This window comes from Pseudochaenichthys georgianus, chromosome 3 (genome assembly GCF_902827115.2).
Source record: "Pseudochaenichthys georgianus chromosome 3, fPseGeo1.2, whole genome shotgun sequence".
Classification (NCBI taxonomy): Eukaryota; Metazoa; Chordata; class Actinopteri; order Perciformes; family Channichthyidae; genus Pseudochaenichthys; species Pseudochaenichthys georgianus.
Genome location: NC_047505.1, coordinates 43964418 through 43986813, shown reverse-complemented (window position 1 = coordinate 43986813; position 22396 = coordinate 43964418).

Genomic DNA, 22396 nt, shown 5'->3' with positions numbered 1-22396 from the left:
AAGAATAACAAATTAGAAGGAAAATATTTAAAAAAATACAGATTTCAGTATTTTGAGGCTCTGAGCCCCATTTCTTTTCCTCACAGACGGAAAAAAAGTCTGACATTATACGATTTAAAATAAAAACAAATAAATAAAAAGACAAAACACTGGCATGTAATTTACGTTAGAATAAATAGAATGGTTTTGAATAATAGATGAGAGTAAAATCTACTTCACTTTACAGCCCCGCCCACTTTTGGGGAAACGAACGCTGTCATTTGAACGGCGATCAAGCCTGAAGCCACAGAGCTCTTCTGTTACTGTCCTTTCTTCTTAGAGGAAGTACAGAAACACGTAACTCTGGATTTGTTTTAATGTTTGAGGTGCAATGAACGACGCAGCAGCTTTTTGGTATGATCAAACTATTATGTTCTGCCTCGCTCATGAGAGTAACAGCTGGCGAAATTACAGCCTCGCCTCCTGATTTTAATTTAACCATATATCGAGCCCGATTCTCGATTTCAAAGGTGTGCACTAAAATGATATTTATAAATGACTATTATCATCATTACAAACAAGACAATAAATGGCAAAGATATGTAGAAAATAAACGTATTTAAGATACGTTCATAAGAAACGTAACGTGGGAGAAAATATGTTTCGAGAAGATATGTAGAAAATAAACGTATTTGAGATACGTTCATAACAAACGTAACGTGGGAGAAAATACGTTTCTAGCTAAACGTAATTGAGAATGCAGATTAGTTCTGTGGGAACGTAATTTTTAGGAGACAGGGTTGCATATTGGCATGCAAAACTGATAGAAGTTCTGACAACAGTAAAGTAGAGGGCTGTGACTATAATCTGGGTACATCTAACACAGTGTAGAGGGAACAAAAAGAACATGGACAGAATAGGTAAAAACAAATTGAAAGAATGAGAGAGGAAGAAAAAAGACAAACGAGAGGGAGAGATAAATAGACAAGAGAGCAGAGAGAACGGATGGAAGAAACCACAGTGAAGTGTAACATGGTTGGAGAATACTGTATAATGAGTTTTGTTGGTCTTCAGGTTTGGTCTGCTGGTCACAGGCAGGACATTTACACTCTGCGTCTCGCACATAAATCATGTCACATGGTTGAACGAACAGACACTGCCAGCATTTTAGCTCAGTTCGGCCCACCCTGCTTCAACACGTACACACAGAGAGTATAGACTGCAGGATACTGTATCTGAATACACATTATAAGTACACTTGGGCAGAGAAACTGTTTGTATGCTTAGACATGGATGGGAGCCAAGCAGCAAACACAAGAGCCCAAAAGTGATGCAAACGTGTCTAAAACGTGCACGATTCCCAGCAGGGGGTGGTTGTAGAATGAAGTCCAGTTGTATAAAGGTCTACGAGAAAATGACTCAATTTCTCCCTTGAATTGAGATCTTTGCAATACAGCATGATGTGTACATGTTAGTCAAATAGACAAAGCGGCAGGTATTGCTTTGACTCCATAGTGTACAGCGTTCTCTGGTTCGGGTGTTGTTTTTCTCTTTTTTGTGTTTTCAGTTCATGAATGTTAATTGTAACAAATAATGCGTCATGTTGATTTATTTCATAGAGAGAGGAGAGTGAAAATTAATTTATAAATGTTTCTGTCAGGTTGTGTTTGTATTACAAGAGGGAGACAAACAAATGCCACCGTCACACATTCCTGAGCTCTGCATTCTCGCGCCCCTCCACTCTGGATATATGATATCTGGCACAGGTTCCACACACTGGAGCACTCCCCTTTTGATGCGTGTGCAAACACAGGGGCTGAGACAACAGTCTCCAAATGCTCTGATGCAATTAGCCAACAGAGTGTGAAGCAGAAAACCTTTGTAGCTTTTTACACAGCGCACAAAAACAGTGTCAACACAAAAGGACGCAGAGATCAGTCGACAGGATCCGAGTCTCTTTGTTGATGCCACTACATCCCCTGTGTGTCTGTCGCAGAGAGTGAAATTAGCATTCGTATAAACTGGGTAGAAGAGGAGAGGGACGAGTGAAGCTCTGATGGGAGGTACGGTGCCTGTGGTCTGCGGTTAGTGAAGGGCATGATCTTACAAAGAGAGTGCATGGATTGTGGTGGAAACCTTTTAAAATGCTCTATTGAATACACAAGAAAGGTCAGGCAGTGACAGACAGTTTGATAAAGATAAAGCATAAAGGGAGAAGCCACTGCAATCTTTTTTTGGGGGATTTTGTTCATTTTGTGCTTGAGAGAGCATATAAAATGACCGTTAACATTTTAAATGAGATCTCTGAATGTGGTCACTACAATTCTCCTTTTAACAATGTGATAATAAAGTATGCTGTTTATATCAGTAGAACTTGTCAGTCTGCAGTCTCTCTGCATTTTTCCACTCTCCGCCCCTCTCATCAGCCTGATAATGCTCACCTGCTCACACACCTGCAACACATCCAATTAGCCTGGTATTTAATCTCCTACCTCACTACTCCTCTTTTCCAGATTGTTTCTTTGTTCTCTAGATGCCGGTCTGATTTCTCATTGCCGACTGTCCCCTAAAATGTTAAAAGCAGCAGCAGCTAGTGCAGTAGCGTAGGCAGAAATGTACTTTAGGGTGGGCCAGATTTTTCTTCTGCGCATCAGAAGCTAACAACAATACCCGCTGGTACCAGTGGCAGATTACTTTTAGAATACTTTTGGAATACTTTCTTTTTCCATAACAGATGGGTATGTTTTGGTGAACAGGAGACACCTATTTTACTGTTTTAATGGCTTATCACGAGCACAAACACAACATCTTGGTGTAATTCTGGACAGCTCTCTCATCTGCACCACACATAAAAAACATCACCCGGACTGCATTCTTTGTACTGTCTTAAAACCTTTCCTTAGAATATGTTATGCATTGTAAGGTGTCCTTGGGTACTTTGAGAGGCGCCGCTAAATAGAATGAATTATCATTATTATTTATTATCTGAAACGATGTAATAACTTTTAAAACTTTTTCCAGTCACTTGCCTCATGCATTCAGCAGCAGCAGGCCATTCACTTTATTTGATCCCGTTATAAATGTCATCATTTCGACAATAAAGAAATGCTACATAAACGTTATCTTCCACATTTTATCTAACCATCTCCGTTTCTAACTTTCAATATATTTTAAAAGAGATCTCTCTCTCATCTGCGTGCGGGGGTGGGGCCTCACAGACATGCTGCATCTCTCTCGCTCTCTCACAGACATGCTGCAGCGCTGTGCAGTGTGCACACAGTTCTGCCGGTAATACATATTACATTTTGTGAGGAAACTTTTCCACCAATAATTCCAATAAGTATTCCAAAATGTATTCACTTCAGGTTTACGAAAGTAACTGTAATCAGATTACTTGTTTTTCAAATGTAACGCCAGCTGAATACACTTGATTTTTGTATTCTGATTACGTAACGCCGTTACATGTATTCCGTTACAACCCAACCTGTGTATATCTCTCCGGACTGTCCACCAGCAGATGAAAAACACCCACCTCTCCGCCTCTTCCAAGGGACGAGGGAACCGTGCGGCAGAGTTTCCGTTAACATTGTTTTTCTTCTGACAGCCCAGCAGCAGGAGACGTGGGGAGAGGGAGGCGGGGCTATTTCATCGTTATCAGAAAATGATCGTATAGATCGCTGATGAGGGCAGTGGGGGCTGTCTTGGAGTCTGGCTTTTAAAAAAAAAACAAAGTTCATTAGTGAACTTTGAGCCATCATTTATTTTGCAGGCAGCTCTCTGCCTCTCACGTTATTATGGCGCGCGCCGGAACCAACAATCAGTTTTTACCGTAAATTAGTTCGGTTCAGAGGACGCACATGCAACATTAATTAAACTCGATATTTGTTCACTTGAATTTCACTTTGAATTCTTGGATATTCTCAATGGGTGAATACATTTTTTTATAATAATAATAAAATAATTTAAAAAAATTATTATTATTATTATTTTTTTTTTAAATGACACCAAAGCTTTCTCAGGGTGGGCCAATGAGTAAACTGGGTGGGCCTGGGCCCACCCTGGCCCTATGGTGGCTACGCCACTGAGCTAGTGATGGGCAAATGATGGGCAAATGAACCTTTGAATGAAGCATCCAACCACTTGGACAATTGTTTTAAAAATAAGTTCATTTCTCAAAGCTTCAGTTACCGCGACCTCTCCTGGCGAAGTGCAAGGATGCAGTGGGTTTAACATATCTTTGCCTTGAAAAATATTCGATGCACACGCACATGCACACACGCACACGCACACGCACACACACACACACACACACACACACACACACACACACACACACACACACACACACACACACACACACACACACACACACACACACACACACACACACACACACACACACACACACACACACACACACACACACTCACACTCACACTCACACACAAATACTGAATATCATGTTCTATTTGCAATTAAAGATTGATAATTGTGTGTATTGGGTTATTGAGAAGAGAGTGCTGGAAAATTGTGTAATTATGGCAGGGGGTGATTATGTGGGATGGGGAACACTCACATATCTTTATTGAGGTAGCCTACATTATTCTTTTTATTTTGTATTTTTCTAAAGGCATTTTTTTGCTGGAGAGGGGCTTTTTCAGTTATATTATTAAAGTTGAAAAGCGGGCAATGATTAAAAGTTCATCCAGTCCAGGATTTGAACCAGTTGCACGGAGGACGTTGCCGCATGCGGGCCGCTGGCTCTATCCACTGGGCTATCTATTCTTTAAACTGTTGAACCTTTTTTTAATACTCATAATTGTCTTTTTGTTCACAACTTCTCCACATTTTGAAGTGTTTCCCGAGCCAGAACGACCTAGGCTATATTTCTTCCTGGCTTGCTCTATAATGATCCAATACAAATGCAATACCAACAACAACGCAAACTACTACAACAACCCACACATTGCACATTGTTTAGAGCAGTTATAAAGTGTTGAAGCGCTCAAATTCGAAACTGTTTCAACCTGTCACCTGTCAGAATCGAGACGACAGCATTGAATCACCTGATTGGACAGCGAACCAGTGAGTTGATTCATTCAGGAAATGAAGCAGTTGCTGCTTCGGACGTCATATGTCACGTGATTTGAAGCAAGCTTCGAAGCACTGCTTCTATGGAATAGGAAAAGCAGGGTTTGAAGCACGTATCGAAGCTTCAGTGTCAAACAGCCATCACCAGCAGCAGCCATAGGTAAATAGGAAACTTTTATTGAGCTTTACAGTATATAATATGCTTAATAGATTATTCTAGTGTAAAGGCAAAAATGTGTATAGTTTTTATTTAAAACTTAGCAGAGGGCTCAAAACCTAGATAATACAGAGATGCCAACACAATTGTAGTCCTGTAATGTATATGAATATGTTTATGTTGATGACAAAGATATGTTACAAAAACATGTACAGGCAGTCAAAAGACCTATGAATACGAAGAAAAATAAATTCTAGGCCTAACCTGAACCTCAATGGCCTCAGTCCTCTTAAATTAGCTTGTATTCTACATAGCACAGCCATTCTCCTGTGATTTGCTCCGATTCAGAAACAAAAACATTAGTGAAGTTGCGTGCTAAGCGATGGGATAACTGTCTGATTCCTCCCAAATGCATTGAGTTAAGTTTAGGTCAGAGGTCTGTTCAAGCCGTCAAGTTCTCCCATACAAAACTCAGAAAAGCATTTCATTTAATGAACCTCGCTTCGTGTTTAGATGCATTTTCATGTTGAAACAGTTAGAGGCCTTCAACAAATTGTGGTCGGAGAGTCTTTATGACATTGATTTGGTCGCATGTGGCACAGCCCACTTTTAATATTTCCCATATGCTGAAACCGCCAACCAACCACTGTCAGTTGACAAAGCCCAAGTGAAGGTTACTACTGTAACTTTAACGAAAGACATATAAACGCATGTTACATTTTAGTTCCATGACCTGGTCCCCCTGTCTAACAATGGCTGTATAGCTGACTAACTGTTGTTACATAAGCTTAACGCAGCCTGGCACCGCTGGGACTTCCTTCTCTCGGTTAATTTGCAAGCAAAAAAACAGACCAATGCCAGCGGCAATACTAAAGAGATGGACATATAAAGAGGATGGAAAAGAAAAATGGGGGGAGGAAAAGAAGAAGATTAGAGAGAGCAAGGCGACTTTTGAAATATGAAGGGAAAGTTACAGAGAAGAAGAGTGAAGCAAATATATGAAGACAATTAGAGAGAAGACGAAGTAAGAGCGTGAGTGAAAAACAGCAGGCGAGTGTTTGGCGAGCTAATTCCAAGATATCGACATCGCCTTGATTAGTAACTGGAGGGAACCTTTTAATGATAGGCATTTTTTAATCAAACCCCAGCATAACACAGCCCACCAAGCCATCTATTATACAGAGTCGGGTGAATTATTTCTCTCCTCCCAATCCTTCCCCTGGGCAAGTCAACAGATGATGATGATCCTGCTGCTCTCCTTCAAACTGAAAAGGTAATCGACTCTACAAGTACGCTCTGACATTAAAGTACTTTATTATCTTCAATGGTCTTATTACTTCAGATTAAAACTACCTATGTAAAGCTTAAGGAGCTGTGTATTGATGCTTCACTTGGCACATTGGAGCAATAATGAGGCATTCTATTGTGGGGCTGTCTCCAATACCTGAGCAGGGATTTTGTGTGTATCGGTGGGTGTGTGAGTCTCCAGGGTAAAAAAAGAGCCCTCCAACTCTTGAAGAGTGACTTTTTATTGTTGGATAGTGGAGGCCAGGCTGCCAGATTGGAAGAATACAATACCTGAAGGAGAGAAGATGACACAGGTTAAAGAAGAGGAACAATGAATGAAGACCTTTAGGGACAAACAGTTTGTGGTTCGTGAAGTGTACTATGGGCAGAAAAGTGTACCGCTGGTCTAGCTAGAGAGGGCTTGTCTCGGTGGTCTCCAGTGCGCTCATTAGGAAGCAGGGACAGCATCTTAGAAACCCCTCCCTTCCCAAGAGATAGAAAGCAACTAATTAGATGTCTGTCCTCCTCCCTGACACATCCACATCCCCAGCGAACCACTCATTAGTCTAACTTTGCTTGCAACGTGGCAGAGTTTACAAGTGGATTGAAGGAAATACAAAAGTGAACAAAGGAAAATACCGTTTGTTGTATACAATAATAAATGAACAGTGCTAACAAATGTATTTAAGATGAAGAGATTTGCTAAGGACATGCTAATGTTGTCGGAAGTCAAATGCTGACAATGATTAGTTAAGAGCTGTTTGGAGGTAATTAGGGTAAAGTTAATTAATTATTGGGTATCAACAATGGGTTTAATGACTGTGTGCCACACAATGTCATTTTCTTTTAGATGGTTTAGACTGTTGGACCGATTATAAGCTTCTGTCTTGTTATAGAGTAGTGTAAAGATATTTGCATAGTTTGTGCTTAGAGGTTGACAGAAAGAGAGAGAGACAGCCGACTTTAGCATTAATGTTGTTGTGCTGGTAAATGTACAGTGTACTGTTAGTTTCATTTTGTCTCTAAGTGTACCCTGCTGCTCTTCAAAACCCAAGAAGAGTTCCCTTGTCTTGCTTCCTACCTCCTTGGTAGAGTGAAGGAGGAAGCCTCCAAGTAAACGCCAGCCCTAGCTCTGCCATAGAACAGGAGGAGAAGAGGAAACCAATATTTTCATCTGAATGTGGAAAGGAAAAAACACTTTCTTACACAATTTATTTCCAAGAGAACAGGAGAGCAATGGATACAAAGAAAAACAAACAATAATAGGTACACAGGACTTGACATGGTCAGGTTGTTTGTTACATAATTGTATGTAAAACCAACATTAACAAATTAATACAGTGTAACAGAAACACTGACCTTTGCCCCCAACAACTGTATGCCAGACTTCATGAGTCACTGATATTACATTTAATAATTCAGGCGTTTTGATATAATAATAGCCCTCAAACTTTTTTTCTTTTTTTAAAACATTGTCATATAAAGCTCTCAAAACTGAAATCCAATTAGGTTACATTTTGTGTGGTCCTTCCATGGAGGGTGTTTCGCCTCATTACAGTGCAGAGAAGGCCAATACAGATTTAACTAAAAAGGTGAAATCTCGGTATTATCTTTTTCAACAGCACCATCGTACAAAAGAACACCAAGGCACTTTCCAAACATAATATTTGTGAAAGGGAAGACAATTATCACACTGTGTCCTACTGTTCCATAAAGTAATTAAAGAAAAAAGTTCCCATTGTTCATTTTCTTTCTAGTTTTCTCTTTTTTTAACTTTTAATTTTGTATTAAATATGTAATTATAACTTTACATGAGAAATAATTCACTTCATTAAAGTGTTATTAACCTTCGGAAAATAGAGAAAAACTTGTTAGACTTGAGGACTTTATTAATGTATTCATAGTACAACAAGGATGATTGATCTTGTTCGATGAAGCTGGATATTTTTTTTAATAAGTATTTTCATATGTTAGACACAGGTTTATTTCATCCACTGTAAGTACATGTAATATTCAGCCTGCCACACTTGGCTATGTTAATGTGGTACATAACAATTAGAGTGATTGACAGAAGACGGCTTTACTCTCTCTCATCTAATGTGAATTCTTGTCCATCTGCTTTTCTTTTCTCTCCACCCGTCCTCATTTGAAACATCTATTTTCTTCCAAGGCATTGAACTAACAAGGAAAGAACACTGGTTAATTCTGGCTTTAAATTCTGGTCAATACACAGGCTCAGTGTTAGGATGTTTGATTAGATCTCAATACCCTCGTCTCTCCTACTCCAAAAAAACGATTTAGCTTGGGGAACGGGTGTGTGTGTGTGTGTGTGTGTGTGTGTGTGTGTGTGTGTGTGTGTGTGTGTGTGTGTGTGTGTGTGTGTGTCGGGTGAGACTCTTAAGAAAGGAGTGCTGCTGCTGTTTTCATTGATTGTGACACTGAACCCCACATTTACAATAGCACATCTCTTACGTCTTCCTCTCCTTCCCCGATGCCAATGAATCAAAGGCTGCAGAGGGGCGAAAGCAGATCTTGTTAGTGATGCTTTCCAGGGAACCTCTCCTTCAAACATCTGAAAGCCTTTCCCTGATCGATAGCTGCCGGTCTGTGGCGCGTCTGCCTTTGCGCAGGCTTGTGACTAAGCTAAGCGTTTCTGTGCTTCAAAATAAATGGACTGAATGACTCTGTGCTCTACAGGGATGCAAGACTTTGAGCAACGGCTGACATCGACTAACATGTTTTTATATTTGATCATTTAAGGAGACTGAGCTGTCAACTCCCCTTAGTATTTTTTGAGAGATATTATAGAAGTTGAGTATTAGGACAGTGACACATTATTTGTTGTGTTGGCTCCGTACATCAGACTACAGCATGGCATAACACAACGATGTTGAAAGACTGACAACAATATTTTGTATGTGTTCTGAAAGACAAGTTCAGACAAGATACAACACCCTAAATATTTGATATTTTGTTGTTTATTGTCAAGGTTTTTTTTGCCTTTCATCTTATATTCAAGTCAGGGAAATACATGAACTCAGTCCAAGTAACCGATTTGTTCAGTCAATATCAATCCCTGTTTGGCCATATAAACTCATTGGTCTGCCTTTATATGACCATCATTTGTCCTGCTCCATTAGCCTCAGGCTGACTATGTTTTCAGAGAGGTTCCCAAACTGTTTGCAAAATGTAAAAGTAAACACAGCTATACTACTCATTTTTTCATTGAGCATGTAGCAAGATCCTAGCAATGTTACTTCAGTACGAGTCGAATGTCTGCAGAATAAAACATTTTAGAAGTGGTGGCAGAAGACATGCTTTAAACTGTTATTTGAGCATATTAGAAAATAAGACAGCAGTTGGATAAGATTAATGCTAAAGGAGATTGCAATCTCAAAAACTAAACCAACGTCATGAATCAAAGAGTCTATTGTGTGTCTCTCCACAGAGTTCTGACAACCTCGAGGTCATTCACAAAATGAGTGGCCCAGACTTCCTCCAAGGCATCTTTCAAAGTCTGGCCAAAGGGCAGGAAAAAAGAGATGTCTTATTTATTTAATATTTTCTCATCTCATGACATCTCTCGCTTGGGCAGGTCTACACGGACAATCACATCTCAGAATGAAAAATAGTAGGATTTGGGGAGGGGGATTTTGTACTCTCCATTTAAGGACAATTAAACAACTAAAGTTGTTGTGCAATCTACTAATGGGTAATTATAAAGTAGGGATTCAAATTGTAAAAACAAAGTTGTACTTTGAATCAGAATTCTATTGACGCATTTGTTTGTAATTTAATGTGAAATACCTGCCAGTAATTGTAATTTGTGTCCTTGCAATCCCAGCTGTTGACATACATAATACATCAGCATGAAGGACATAGATTTACGTGCATCTACATTTAAATCCATACTAGCAACCCAGACTTCAATGTGCATTAAAAAACAACATTTCTGTGTGTCTGTTTCTATGTATATTTACTGGGTTCCCGATTCTAAGTTAATGATATATAATAAAGCCCATCAAGTTCAAGGCATGCAAAGGATGTAGACAGAGCCATTACCGGAATCAATTATATTGTCGCTCAAGCTTTGTATTATCTCAGTCCATGTCCTTAAATACTGATGCCCTCACAGTCTTAAGAAGAAGTTTTTCACAGGATATCAGAGAGACAACAGATATATGTTCTTTCAATGGATAGGTACTACATCTTAATGAAACACACAGTGGGGGGTGGGTAGTCTGACAGAATAAAGATCAGACGTTAAGTAATGGTAGACCAAAACTCTCCCATCGGGGAAGTGCAGTATTTGATGACTCATTGGTTTAGTCATTTACTGAACACAGCAGGGAATACATCATAAAAAGTTGTGGCCATCCCCTTCAAAGTCTCCCCACCACAAACCTAAAGACGTCAGGGGGTGGACAGAACAAGAAAGGGAAGTTATTCAACATGTATGGTGTCTGACAACCTCTGCCAAGTGGGGCCAAAGTCCTTCTCTCAGTTCTGCTTCCAAACAGTGGACGAAGGAAAGGGAGAAGGCAAGATAAGATCCTCAGGGTGCTTCTGACTGATGTCCTGCTGAGCCGGCCTCAGTGCTGTGCACGGGTCCAAATTAGCCGCTGCCATGAAGACTTAATATGCTCCTGACAGAGGGAGAGAAGGAGGGACACTCAGGAGACTGAGAGGAGATATGGAACATCAAGAGTATGGGGAATATAAGGGGAAAATAAAAAAAAGGCAACAAGAGAAAGAAAGTTAATAAAGGGATCAATACATGTAGGCATGAGAAGAAGGAGAAAGAGTGAAAGGCTGTGTGTTTGTGTGTTTATGAAAGAAACAAACACACAGTCACACATGAAAATACTTGGGAGGTAGCGGAGACAAAGGCAAGGAAGCGAGATAATATGAAGGAGATGCATATGGAGAGAAGAGAGCGTATACTTCAAGGTCTATATTGGGTTGGCGGTGGCAGCGCCAGAGGACCTGAGCAGAATAGCCTTGGCATCGCGTCCTTGGCCAATTAATGTGAAGCTGTCTGGGTCCAGGGAAGCTATTAGATTCTGGAAGAGAAAAACATATTAAAAAAGAACAGGAAGAAAAGTTCACTGCTGCTTCCCCACAGTGGTGCCTGTATGTAAAGCCCCTTGTTTTTCTTGACTGAATAATAGTCCTCAACCCCCCCCCCCTTTCAAAGCCTCTGGATGTGGGCAGAACAGCTCTGCGTTATTAACCATCTCACTAGAGACACGATACCCTCGCCGACAAGAAGCAGCTTTTATTAAAGATGCCGCAGAGTGGAAAGGAGTGAGCATTGAGATTCAAATTGAGGGAGACAAGAAAACACTGTGTGGCCATAGCCTTAGTTAGTTAGATGAGATGGAGAATTTGTATTGATGTTAATCAAACAACAACCGTGTTTCTTCCTGTGTTTAATAAGCAGCGCCTGCACTCACATAAGTGTGTACACCAACTACAGAGAATAATTGAGTACATGCCTGTGTTTGCAAGCATGCAGACAGATGTGGACATGACAATTCATGGGTAAACATGCATGCATGCAAATATACAGTGACCCTGTGGACACACGTTCCAATCAAGTGGATTTATTCGAAAATATTTGACTATAACATTATTATTAGCTGTATGACATGGTGAGATATTTTTCAAGTATAATGAAGGCAAACAATTCCTAAGCTACAGTCGAGCATTCGTGAAAGATTTACATTTAATTCATTGGCTAATATGTGACAAGCTCTTCCACAATGATTGTAGGCGCATAATAAATCTGCAGTTTTATACTCTCCTCAGCATCCTGCATTGTTACCAACGCAACACCTGGTTCATGTTATTAACATCGAGATAGTCAGGTTGTTTAAAGCTGGGAGAGATGTGTTCATGTTCCCAGAATCAAAGCACGGATCAAAGGAATAAAACATGTGTTATTCTCTCCCTACATAGATCTGTGTGATTATTGGCTGGACTGGAGTGTATTACGTGAAAAGACCCTGCACCATTAATTCAAATCAGAGAGAGGGGTTTGCTTTATATTTCAATGAAATGTAACTTATAATGTGTTTCCCTGTAAACAAATCAATTGTAATATCTCTTGGCTATGGAGGATTTAAAAACCTGGATTGGATCTAATCTACTTAGTTTGCAATGGCACCATTGCTCTGAACTGAACTGTATATTCAATCCACTGTGTGACCTTTTCTGATGAATATCCAAAATATGCAAATCAACCCTTTTTGCTAATTTAGATCATATATATTCAAATGGTATATTAAATATTACATTTTTTACCACATCCAAGATGCTCTTCAAGGCTCAGCAACGTGTTTTTATAGTCAAAGCCATAAACAGGAATATTTCTCCAGTTGATTAAAAACAAATTCATTATCGCTAACATATGACTTAAATAACAATTAAAAACGAATAACAGGCTATCCTGGGAGGGATAACCTGTGTGTCACCATTCACATGTTTCTGAGTTTGGTGTGATGTCAAACGGCATCAGAAACAACTGAAGCAAAAACAAGAAACCATCACACAACAGTAATTAACAAAGGGCATGCTCCTTGCTGGTGTGTTGGTGTGTAGATGAACATCTGAGTATTACATTACATTGCATTTAGCTGACGCTTTTATCCAAAGCGACTTACAATAAGTACATTCGACCAGGAAGACACAACCTTGAAGAAAACAGAATCATATAAGTACATCAGGTTTCATAGAGCCAAGTGCTACTCAACTGGCTATAGATAAGCCGGTCCTTTATTAGTATATAAGTGCTCTGTTAGCAGTTCTTTGTTAGTAATTCTATCACTCGAGGTGGAGTCGAAAGAGATGAGTTTTCAGTCTGCGCCGGAAGGTGTGTAAGCTTTCTGCCGTCCTGATGTCAATGGGGAGCTCATTCCACCATTTTGGAGCCAGGATAGCAAACCCACGTGTTTTTGCTGATGGGAACTTGGGTCCCCCTCGCAGCGAGGGTGCAGAGAGTTGTTTGGCTGTGCAGAGCGTAGAGCACGTGCTGGGGTGTACAGTTTAACCATGTCCTGGATGTAGAAAGGGCCAGATCAATTTGCAGCATGGTACGCAAGTACCAAGTTACCGGAAGCCAATGAAGGGAGCGGAGGAACGGCGTGGTGTGGGAAAATGTAGGAAGGTTGAAGACCAGACGAGCCGCTGCATTCTGGATGAGCTGCAGAGGTCGGATGGCACATGCAGGTAGACCAGCCAGGAGGGAGTTGCAGTAGTCTAGGCGTGAGGTGACGAAAGCCTCGACCAGAAGCTGCGTCGCTTTCTGGGGACGTATCTTCCTGATGTTGTAGAGCGTGTATCTGCAGCAACGGGTTGTAGCAGCGATGTTTGCAGTGAAGGACAGGTTGTTATCTAGGATCACACCCAGATTCCTTGCAGTCTGAGTCGGGGAAACAACGGAGGTGCCGATGTTGATAGTCAGGTCAAGAGTGGGACAATCTTTTCCCGGAAGGAAAAGCAGTTCAGTTTTGTCAAGGTTGAGCTTGAGATGATGAGCAGACATCCACTGAGAGATGTCAGCTAAACAAGCAGAGATGCGTGCGATGACCTGGGTCTCTGAGCGGGGAAAGGACAGAATTAATTGGGTGTCGTCAGCGTAGCAGTGGTATGAAAAACCATGCGGGCTAATGACAGATCCGAGCGAGTTTGTGTACAGGGAGAAGAGGAGGGGACCAAGAACAGAGCCCTGAGGGACCCCTGTAGTTAATTGACAAGGGTCGGACTCGGACCCTCTCCAAGTTACCCTGTAGGTACGGTCTTTGAGGTATGAGGTGAGGAGGGAAAGTGCAGAGCCTGAAACTCCAAGTTCTTGGAGAGTGCGAAGGAGGATCTGATGGTTCACCGTGTCGAATGCAGCAGACAGGTCCAACAGGATGATGACAGAGGAGAGGGATGCTGCTTTGGCAGTGTGCAGTTCCTCAGAGACAGCAAGGAGAGCAGTTTCTGTGGAGTGGCCTGCCTTGAAACCAGACTGGTGCGGATCCAGAAGGTTGTTCTGATGGAGATAACAGGAGAGTTGTTTCAAGACAGCACGTTCAAGTGTTTTAGACAGGAACGGGAGGAGAGAGACAGGCCTGTAGTTTATAACATCAGACGGGTCGAGAGTGGGTTTCTTTAGGAGAGGGTTTACTCTTGCCTCCTTGAGACTGTTTGGAAAGTGACCAGAAGTTCGAGAAGTGTTTATGAAATGGATGAGAAACGGTAGAATATCAGGAGCGATAGTCTGAAGGAGGTTTGAAGGGATAGGGTCCAGAGGACGGTAGGGCGGGCAGAGGTAATGAGGGTAAGAACCTCACTTGGCGAGAGAGGGGAAAAGGAGGTTAGTGTGCGGGTGGAAGGAGGGTCTGGTGACCCATCGGTGAGTAAAGGTGAGTCAGAAAAAGAAGAGCGAATATCATCAACCTTTTTTTCAAAGTGGTTAACAAAGTCGCTTGACAGAAGTGAGGAGGGAGGAGGGGCTTTGGGGGGGTCCAAGAGGGTGGAGAAGATGGAAAATAGTTTGTTAGGATTGGAATAGGAAGATTGGATCTTATCTTGAAAGAAAGTGCTTTTTGCCTGAGAGATCGAAGCAGAGAAAGAGGAGAGGAGAGCCTGATAGGTTAGGAGGTCGTCTTGGTGTTTGGATTTCCACCATTTCCGCTCTGCTGCCCTAAGGACGGTTCTATTAGCACGCAGTGCGTCATTTAGCCAGGGAGCAGGAGGGGACTGACGAGCCTGCCGAGATGTGAGAGGACAGAGAGAGTCCAGAGAGGATGAGAGAGTAGAGAGGAGAGTTTCCGCAGCAGAGTTTGGAGGCAGGAGTTGGAACGAGTCTGAGGAAGGGAGGGCTGAGAGCACCGATGAGGCAAAGGTAGAGGGGGAGAGGGAACAGAGGTTATGGCGGACAGGTGCAGGATGAGAAGAGATTAGTTTGTTATGTTTGGAAGTGATCGGATGTGTGGAGCGGGTTTACAGAGAGGTTAGAAGTAGTGCAGTTCCTTGAGAATATGCGATCAAGGACATTGCCAGCTTTATGAGTTGGTGGGGACAGAGACAGTGAGAAAGCAAAGGCGGTTAACAGAGATGTTAGTTCGTCTATCTTCCCCGTCTGGAGGTTGAAGTCTCCGAGAAGTACAGCGGGAGGGCCAGTTTCAGGGATGTGTGAGAGGAGATTATCCAATTCCTCCAAGAAGTCCCCCAAGGCGCCTGGTGGACGGTAAAGAACAACAATGGTTAATTGTATAGGATGGGTTACTGTGACGGCATGGAATTCAAAGGTGGAAGGAGTGAAGTTAGGTAGCTTGAAGAGGGAAAAGCTCCATTTGGGATAGAGCAGGAGACCAGTGCCACCTCCTCTGCCAGTGGGTCTGGGTGTATGGGAGAAGGAATATGCTGTGGAGAGAGCTGCTGGGGTGGATGTGTTGGATGGAGTAATCCAGGTCTCAGTGAGAGCAAGGAAATCCAGAGACTGCAGGGAAGCGTAGCCAGAGGAGAAGTCAGCCTTAGGAACAGCTGACTGGCAGTTCCACAGGCCGCCTGAAACTAGATGTTGGATGTCAGTGGAGCATGTGGGATAGACGAGAGCAGGCCGGTTATAGCGATTAGGCGATACACGGGGCCAGTGATAGTTGCGAGAAGACACATGAACAGGAATGGAGAAAATACACATGCTTATAGCATGAGGGGCTAGAAAGCTAAAGAAAATAAAAATAAGACACCAGCAATACTTAGCTCAATCAGAGTAGGATTTGCCTCATCTTTGCCGGTCTGACGCTGACGCTCAAAGAAAGAGCTACCTAAATGGACACCTGATTGCTGAGTTCTCACAGCTGTGGTGCCACGCCCCTCTAATTAGTTAACTCTCTACAGCTGATGGGCGACAGCTGAGAGGCCCTGCCTATTTAAATGCAGCCTTGATCGCCTACTGAGAGCAGTGTAACAGGTTCAGTGATCAGATCTGAGATTTAAATTCTCTCAAAAGCGCCGTTTTAGCTACAATAACTAGTGATGGCAAAATGAAGCTTTGAATGAAGCATCGAACCACTTGGACAATTGTGTCGGAAATAGGTTCATTTCTCGAAGCCTCAGTTACAGCGACCTCTCCTGGCGAAGTGCAAGGCTGCAGTGGGTTTAACGTATCTTTGCATTGAAAAATATTCGATGCACTCACACACTAAGACTGAATATCATGTTCTATTTGCAATTAAAGATTGATAATTGTGTGTATTTCTTTATTGAGAAGAGACTAGAGAGTGCTGGAAAAAATGTTGTGAGGAGAGGGCCTTTTATCAGTTATTAAAGTATTAAAGTTGAAAAGCAATGATTACAAGTACATCCATTCCGGGCTTTGAACCAGCTGCGCGGAGGACATCGCCGCATCCTGGCCACCGGCTCTACCCACTGGGCTATCTATTCCTTAAACTATTGAACTGTTTTTACATTACTCATAATTCTCTTTTTGTTCAGAACTTCTCCACATTTCGAAGTGTTTCCCGAGCCAGAACGACCTATCTTTCTTCCTGGCTTGCTCTATAATGATACTAAAATTAAAATGCAATAACAACAACAACAACAACTCAACAGCAACAATGCAAACTACGACAACAACCCACACATTGCGCATTGTTTAGAGCGGTTATAAAGTGAAGCGCTCAAATTCGAAACTGTTTCAACCTGTCAGAATCGAGACGAGGCAGTGCATTGAATCGCGTGAATGGACCGTGAACCAGTCAAGTGATTCATTCAGGAAATGAAGCAGTTGCTGGTTCGGACGTCACATGTCACGTGATTTGAAGCAGTTGCTGCTTCTGACGTCACATGTCACGTGATTTGAAGCAAGCTTCGAAGCACTGCTTCTATGAAATAGGAAGTCCAGGCTTGAAGCTCCGTTCGAAGCTTCAGTGTCAAACTGTCATCACTAACAATAACTACAGAACAATTATACAGAGTAGAATAACTGAAATAGAGAAGTCTAATTAAACAAGAATAGTACTTACAGTGGTTGCTGCGTCAATAGGTATTGTCGCCACCGGGTCAAAATGCACACTGAGTACTTCAGTTTTTGAATCCACTATTTGAATGCTTTTTTAGCTGAAAGATGAGTACATCACGCTGTTGTACACTTCACGCAATCAGCTGAGAGGCCCTGCCTATTTAAATGCAGCCTTGATCGCCTACTGAGAGCAGTGTAACAGGTTCAGTGATCAGATCTGAGATTTAAATTCTCTCAAAAGCGCCGTTTTAGCTACAATAACTACAGAAAAATGATACAGAGTAGAATAACTGAAATAGAGAAGTCTAAAGTCTAAAGAGTATGTTTTTTGAAGAGACAAATAATGGTGATACATGTTTCTAGTCAGGCCTTGCACAACTTGTTGTTTGTGCTGCTATTATACTAAACACTAAGTGCAGTGTCTCTGAAAGAGCTTCCTCTCATTGATTGTGCCCCCTCCAAACCGTATTGACCTCCATCACTCTCTGTTCTGCAGACATTATCAGACCTTGGGCGAATAGTTTTCTTCGTTGCCTCACAGTACTTCTAGAACTTTTCTCGCACAACAAAGACCTTTCTCTCTTTTCAGTCATTACTTACCTTCAACTGATTGGACATTTGGTATTTTCTTATAAGACAATTGTCAAGACAATATGGTAAACAATAGGTAGAACACGGGCAGGTAACCTTCTCTAACCAGCACATGTTGGTGAGTTTCTATATAAGACTTGAGTTTCATCAGCATTTGTAACATAAATATAAATAACATATGCAAAGTCACTTAGGAAGTATGGTATCATGAACATGTTTAATTTATATTTAGTCTATCTTGCAGTATAGCCTATTTTTTTTAAATCTGAAGTGATTTAAAACAGTGATGGCTCAGACTGTTTTTTTGTATATGCCAGACATGGCTAAACAAAACCTTTTTGAATCACAGAACGGATTTGAGATTTGTGTGACAGTTCAGAGGTCTGGAACCAGGCTAAATCACACTGCCCTCTGGAAGGACCCTATTTTTCTATTTGTACATCTGTTCTTTCTGTTTGTTCTCCAATTTGCTCACAATGTCATGGTGAAGGGTACGGTCAGGTAGCTCTTAAGCCAGAACAAGTCACAGTTTTGTGCACAATTCACATCTTAAATTGATACTTCAGCTTACCTTCATGCTAAGAAACAACTGTAAAAGTAACAGTTCTCTGCAGTTATGGTGCAAATACATTTCTCAAGTTAACCAAGTGGAGACAGTACAATGTTCTTTCAAAAGACTTGTTAGCAATAGGAAAGCATAACAACATGGTACAATTGGGTGATGGGAGACCATTTTGAGTGGCTTTCTTTCTTCATTAGTCCAGTGTTTGAATTGCTCACATGAATTGTTTCGTATACTGTAATCCCACTCAGTCCAATTTATTTTGTCTGATAAAGCAGACACTGGTTAAAACATTTTTACAAATAAATTATTCAGAACAATGACTGCTCCAATCTTGGCATCTCGTATCTTTCACATCTCTCTCTACTTTCTTTTGCCAATCTTCCCACAGTGGATTTGCTTGGGCCGTCTCCTCTGATTGCATATTTTCTCAATTTTTCGACCTGATTCTCCCTGTTATGCAGCCGACATAGAGCTGCCACTTGCTGCTGCTCCTCAAATATTCTTTTTGAAAAGCCTTATTGTTATCGTCTGTCTCTCGCACTAAAATGCACACTCACATGCACACTCTTGTTTATTATCAGATTCTGGTCTTATCTGGTCAAGTGTGTTTACCACTACAGTACACCTTGAGTTTACGCTGCAGGGGCCCAATATTTTGCTGAGAGATTATTTGAGGGATTATATATACTTTTTATTTTCCATCTGGGGAGAGCATAGGAGATAAGTCCCAAATGGGTTATCCGTGATGGTCTGTTCATTTTATTTTTGCGCAATACATCATTCCATCACTTATTGATATGGCACAGGAGCAAAAAAGAGAAAGTAATATGAAAACATCTTGAGCTGTAGCATCATTGTTGTGTAAGTGTTGTCTTAGACCCCGTTGGTGACTTGATTTGGTCTCACCTGATATTAGTTATGGCAATAAGATAGGAATGTGTTGATTGCAGTGAGCTCAAAAACATACATTTACATCCTAATGTATGTTTCTCATGTTAAAAACAAATATTCATTCAGAGAGCCAATTTTGTTCTCTGCTAGTTAGAATAACGGAACTGCATAACTATAATGCAGGCGTTGTTTTTCACCCATTGCCACTTACACCCCACGGTACTGTCTAATGCAGGTTTATGAATAGCTTTATAACCTGACATAGCTGACAGTGCGATGAGAACTTGTGATTAAGGCCTATGCTGAGTCTCACCTGATGTGTTCTCTTGTGCAGAACCTGCCAGCCGAACTCAGATATGATGACTCTACTGTGGTGAGGAGCTGTCAGTGCTAAGAGGCGATACTAAAAAAAGATCTATCACTGCCACACGGACCGAAGATCGGCCATTTCTCAGTGAAAGTTCATCAACAAATATAAATTCTAATAAATGAGTAAAGACTTTGTTAGCATTTAATCCAAAGCAAAGTGCAAAGTCTTGATGAAGATATATTTTTACTCTTGACCTTAGTGTAAAAGATTGCTATATGTTTATTATAGGAGTAGAAAATCAACTACCTTCACATAATATCCTGCATTACATTATATTTCTTATGGCAAATCTGTATTTCCACATGTATATTTTCCACATGTACTGTATATACAGTATATCTTTTTTTTTAACTTTTTAACTTTTTAATGCTATTTTATTTATATTGCAGAAATATTTGTTGGACTGTTTATCTACCTTAATTTCTCTTATGTACATTGCCTTGTCTTTTATGCTGCTGCAACGCAAACATTTCCCTGTCCGTCCGTCCGTCCGTCCATCCGTCCGTCCATCCATCTATCTATCTATCTATCTATCTATCTATCTATCTATCTATCTATCTATCTATCTATCTATCTATCTATCTATCTATCTATCTATCTATCTATGTATCTATCTATCTATCTATCTATCTATCTATCTATCATTCCATCTATCTATCATTCCATCTATCTATCTATCTATCTATCTATATCAATCTATCTATCTATCAATATTATTCGTTCAGAATATTGCTCCCCTCATTTTATTTCTCATCATGCTGTTACTGCATGTTCCCTGTGTCTTGGAGACTGCATGAAAAGTCTTTATTAGATACTTTGACAGACATATTTTCTATCTGCTGATAGAGTTTTTAATAGCACTGCCATGGAAGAAAAAACAATATGAGATGATGGATGAAAGCTATTGCTCAGGAAATGAAGAATAAATAAATGGAGTTTTCACCAAGGTGTTTGTGTTTATGGGCTTCTTTGCAAATAGAACATATTTGGAGCTGTAATCACAGAAGGCCAGAAAAGAAAGTGAATTATCAGAGCTAAAATGTTTTGTGACTTTGAAAACACACTTATTTTAGCATGCTGTTGATGGGAAGTTTAAATTACTTGCATAAACGAAGCACTACAATTTTAATGTACTTGAATATTTCAGTTATATGTTACTTGATATTTTATTCACTGCTTTTGTGCAAAGTTTTTGTCGGGGACAGGCGAGTCTGAATGGAGCAGATGGACTTTCACTTGATCTGAAAGTTCAGGACTCTGGGAAGTTGTCTTTCCTTCATTTTCAAGAGGGGAGGGAGGGATGTCGGTTGCTCTTCACTCATTGTCATACATGCAATGTGGTTTTATGATTATTGGTCCTTGGATAGTGCTATCCATATTGAGTGACCTCAATGAATGGCCTCATTCTAAATATAGTTTTTAGCAATGCAAGATCAAAAGCTTTGTGCAACACTGAACACTGAACTATTTTTTCATGACAAGGAATTGCAAGATCTCTGGCCCAAAACCTGTTTTTCTTTTTCCGTGCCATCCGTTTGAACGTGTGTTCAAGTTTTAGGAATTGCGTAAAGAAAAATAATTTAAAAAAGAGCAATCCCAACAAGTACTAACACTATATTTGCTTTAAATTGAGCTCCAGCAGGGAGCTGTCCAGATGGCCCAATCAGAAAAAAAGTCTGGCAGTTGCATCTGGAGCCAGCAGGCCAGATGGAGAGAGTGCAGATATGGGTTGAGTCATAAGAAGAAGAAGACGGGGGGAAAAAACTCCATTTGTGATATGGTTGTATGTTTGTCCCTTTTTTCCATATTGTTGTTAATAATGAAACCTGTCGTGATGGGTGATTAAGATCAGTAAGGGAGCATATATGTCATTGCTCCAGTAATAATGACCCTGCATGGCATCTGAAATCTATCTGCAATTAACTGTGTTGTCAGTGATGACCAAGCACAGTTATGTTGTACTTTCCAGAACCCAGATAACTGCATTTTACTTTGCATGAGAAGCCCAAGGGAAATAACAAATGTCATTACCCACACTGCTAAAACTGAGCTAGGATTTGGCACAGTAACTCAACAAATTATAATAGAGCAAGTTTCTCTACAAGGAGTGAAGGTCATGATGCTCGGTGTGATCATGGCAGTGTGCTTCTGGTTGGATATCAACAAGGGCCAAGAGCTGTAGTCAGACTCACAGTCGGTTGGCTTGCAGAGGTTTGCAGTGTTGCTCCAACTTGAGATGACCTCAACTAAAACGATTCTGAACTTTTCCGCACAAACCTGCTGAAATTGGAACGTCATTTTCTATTTTTCTAAAGTGCTGGGGTCAACTTTATTTAAAAGCTCCCAGATATGAATGATGAACATAGGCTATATAATGCCTGTAAAGGCTTACCCTGAAGTAGACCATAGGAGCCTTAAAAGTGTCTTATCAAGGGTTAAGACATGACAAGT